Source organism: Moschus berezovskii, chromosome 9 (assembly GCF_049115385.1).
Source record: "Moschus berezovskii isolate FMDL1 chromosome 9, NW_MosBer_1.0, whole genome shotgun sequence".
In the NCBI taxonomy this organism is placed as follows: Eukaryota; Metazoa; Chordata; class Mammalia; order Artiodactyla; family Moschidae; genus Moschus; species Moschus berezovskii.
Genome location: NC_142468.1, coordinates 10,468,464 through 10,472,514, shown reverse-complemented (window position 1 = coordinate 10,472,514; position 4,051 = coordinate 10,468,464). Strand labels below are relative to the sequence as shown.

The 4,051-nt window shown below is 44.7% G+C and overlaps 1 non-coding gene across 1 annotated transcript; it reads right to left on the bottom strand.

The window, feature by feature from the left end:
• Positions 1–3,728: 3,728 nt before the first annotated feature.
• TRNAK-UUU (transfer RNA lysine (anticodon UUU)) lies at positions 3,729–3,801 on the bottom strand. The gene has a single exon. It is a non-coding gene; the product is annotated as a tRNA-Lys (tRNA).
• Between the last annotated feature and the right edge of the window lie 250 nt (positions 3,802–4,051).

Here is a 4,051-nt window from a genome sequence, read left to right as displayed (position 1 = left end):
TTTTGATCCCGATTTCCTGATCTTATAGTTTATCACTATATGGATGATATTTTGTTGGCAGGCAAATCTCTCTCTGAAGTTCACCTTATAACATTACAAAAAATATCACTTTCTTACGGCTTTCACATAATCATAGAGAATAGAGAAAAGTCAAAGAAATTATCCAGATTTATACTTGGGACATAAAGTCCTTGAAGATGCTGCCACTCCTGCTATTCACATTGCCTGCCAAATTTTCTTATGTACAATTACAATTTTTGGGTCATCTTATTTGGGCCTGACCCTACATACAAATGACTACTGATGTGTTGGCTCCTTTTTTCAAATTATCAAAACAATTAAAATCACCCTCAGCTTCTATCCTCAAAACAACTGAATTGGATAGAACATTATCTACTATTAATGCCCATTTAACCTTCCAATTTGTAGATCGTCTTCCTCACCCACATTCTCCATTGAGGCTGGCCTTGCTCCGTTGAGGCGCCCTTTTGCATCCACAGTTCTTTTCTCCAAAGACGCTCAAAAAATATATGTATTAGAATGGTTATATTCCCATCATTTTTCAGGCCGTATTGTATTCCCAGATATGCAGATGACACCACCTTTATGGCCGAAAGGGAAGAAGAACTAAAGAGCCTCTTGAGGAAAGTGAAAGACAAGGGTGAAAATGTTGGCTTAAAACTCAACATTCAAAAAACTAAGATCATGGCATCTGGTCCCATCACTTCACTGCAAATAGATGGGAAAACAATGGAAACAGTGACAGAGTTTATTTTTGGGGGCTCCATCATCACTGCAGATGGTGATTGCAGCCATGAAATAAAAAGACGCTTACTCCTTGAAAGAAAAGCTATGACCAACCTAGACAGCATATTAAAAAGCAGAGACATTACTTTGTCAACAAAGGTCTGGTTGTCAAACATAGTCAAAGTTATGGTTTTTCCAGTAGTCATGTATGAATGTGAGAGTTGGACTATAAAGAAAGATAAGCGCTGAAGAATTGATGCTTTTGAACTGTGGTGTTGGAGAAGACTCTTGAGAGTCCCTTGGACTGTAAGGAGATCCAACCAGTCCATCCTAAAGGAGATCAGTCCTTGGTGTTCATTGGAGGGACTGATGTTGAAGATGAAACTGCAATACTTTGGCCACCTGATGCGAAGAGCTGACTCATTTGAAAAGACCCTAACGCTGGGAAAGATTGAAGGTGGGAGAAGTAGGGGACGACAGAGGATGAGATGGTTGGATGACGTTACTGACTCGTTGGACATGACTTGAGCAAGCTCCGGGAGTTGGTGATGGACCGGGAAGCCTGGCGTGCTGCAGTCCGTGGAGCTGAAAAGAGTCAGACGTGACTGAGCGATTGAACTGACTGACAGCGTAGGAGAGAGAATGTTCCTTCCCTCAGTGTCTGTAAAGTCAGAGGCTGCTCAGAGGGAAAATGAGCTCAGGTTCTGAGGGGTTGCTGATCTTGGTGACATACACACGACTCTTTCCTAGACCGCATGTCCATGGCATCAGGATGTCCGAGCAGGACGGTTTCACAATCGATGCCCTGCTCTGCCCAGACTAGGCATCTTCTAGGATTATTTGAGCCCCGGATAACTCTGTCCCCAGCGATCCTTCTCCCTCCCTGGGGTGTCTTCTTACGTTTTCTTTGCTGGCTGTGTGTGTGCTCAGTCGTGTGTGACCCTGTGACTCCATGGACTGTAGCCTGCCAGGCTCCTCTGTCCTTAGGATTCTCCAGGTAAGAACGTTGGAATGAGTTGCCAGTTTCTTCTCCAGGAAATCTTCCCCACCCAGGGATGGAAACATCTGCATTGCAAGCAGGTTCTTTACCATCTGAGCCACCAGAGAAGCCCATCCCTTGCAGGCTGCTGCTGCTAAGTCACTTCAGTCATGTCCGACTCTGTGCGACCCCATAGATGGCAGCCCACCAGGCTCCCCCGTCCCTGGGATTCTCCAGGCAAGAACACTGGAGTGGGCTGCCTTTTCCTTCTCCAATGTGTGAAAGTGAAAAGTGAAAGTGAAGTCGCTCAGTCGTGTCTGACTCGTAGCGACCCCATGGACTGCAGCCCACCAGGCTCCTCTGTCCATGCGATTTTCTAGGCAAGAGTACTGGAGTGGCTTGCCATTGCCTTCTCTGCCCTTGCAGGCTAGGAGGCTTCATTTTAGGTCATTTTGTCCTTTAGACACGTTCTGTTACATTTTTTAAAACTTAACTTTTAATCAGAATAGTTTCAGATGTATAGAAAACTTGCAAAGGTAATGCAGAGTTCCCATTGCTGCACACCTGGTTTCCCCTAATGTGAATGTATTCTTACTTATTGAGGTACCCTTGTCACAGTGAAAGAACCAGCATGGATACATTATTATTAGCTGAAGTTCGTAAGGCTTCTCAGGTGGAGTTAGTGGCAAAGTACTGCCTGTCAATGCAGAGACGTGAGAGATGTGGGTTCGATCCCTGCGTTGGGAAGATCCCCTGGAGAAGGAAATGGCCACCCACTCCAGAATTCTTGCCTGGAGAATCCCATGGAGGGAGGAGACTGGAGGGCTACGGTCCCTGGGGTCCCAAAGAGTTGGACACGATTGAAGCGACTTAGCACAGCATATACTTCCTTCAGTTTTACATAGTTTTTACCTAATGTCCTTCTGGTCCACCAGCCCACCCAGGACACCATATTGGATTTAACCTTATCTTACTTGGCTCCTCTTCCCTGTGAAAATTTCTTAGATCTTCCTTTTTTAGTTGTTGTTGTTTGTTACTTATTTTATTTTTTTGAGATGGAGATATTATTGAGGTAATATCTCAATAATTGAGATTAAGATTTTTTGAGATATTATTTTATTTTTTTCGAGAGATAGGGGCAGGGTATTTTGTAGAATCTCCCTAAATTAGGACTCGTCTAATGTTTTTCTCAAGATTAAATTGGGTTTTGTGAGAAAAATCACAGAGGTGAAGGGCACTCGCATCAGCTCAATCGATATGACATCACTGAGGTTCAGGTTGACCTTGATCTCTCCTGACTGAGGTCATGTTTGTCAGGTTGCTCCACTGAAAGTTTGCTAATTTTTTCCCTTTCTGTACTGTACTCTGAGGAAGAAGCCTTTCTGTCACTTTTGAGTCTCAAAGAAAAGAGCCTGGGTCTCCAGCAGTGACTGTTTAACAGGGTTTTCCATAAGCAATTGTTGTTCAGTCCCTCAGTCGTGTCCCGCTCTTTGCAACCCCCTAGACTACAGCATGCCAGGCTTCCCTGTCCTTCACTATTTCCTGGAGTTTGTTCAAACTCATGTCCATTGAGTCGATGATGCCATCCGGCCATCTCATCCTCTTTCCCAGCATCAGGGTCTTTTCTAATTAGTTGGCTCTTTGCGTCAGGTGGCTGAAGTATAGGAGCTTCATCTTCAGTATCAGTCCTTCTGATGAATATTCAGGGTGGATTTCCTTTAGGACTGACTGGTTTGGAACATTACAAAACAATATTTGGACCCCTTTTCATGTATGACTAGTGAAAGTGAAAGTTGCTCAGTCGTGTCCGACTCTACAGTCCATGGAATTCTCCAGGCCAGAATACTGGAGTGGGTAGCTGTTCCCTTCTCCAGGGGATCTTCCCAACCCTGGGATTGAACCTAGGCCTCCCACATTGCAGGTGGAATTCTTTAGCAGCTGAGCCACAAGGGAAGCCCAAAAGCTTAGTATCCGCTAAGCACGAGAGGATGCTTAAACCTCTCGCCTGGACAGGGACATGAACACTGGACCCTCAGATTAAAAGTCTGATGCTCTACCAACAGAGCTACCCAGGCTCCTGAAGGCTCTTGTCTTGCAAAGAGAAGATGGTGTGTTTGCCTTGTGCTGGGTGTAAGGAGAAAGGAAGCCTTCACTGGTAATGCTAAGCCCGTGTTCCTCGTTTGACAGACACCAATGGACAAGCCATGCTGATTGCAGCCATGAAATTAAAAGACGCTTACTCCTTGGAAGGAAAGTAATGACCAACCTAGATAGCATATTTAAAAGCAGAGACATTACTTTGCCAACAAAGGTCCGTCTAGTCAA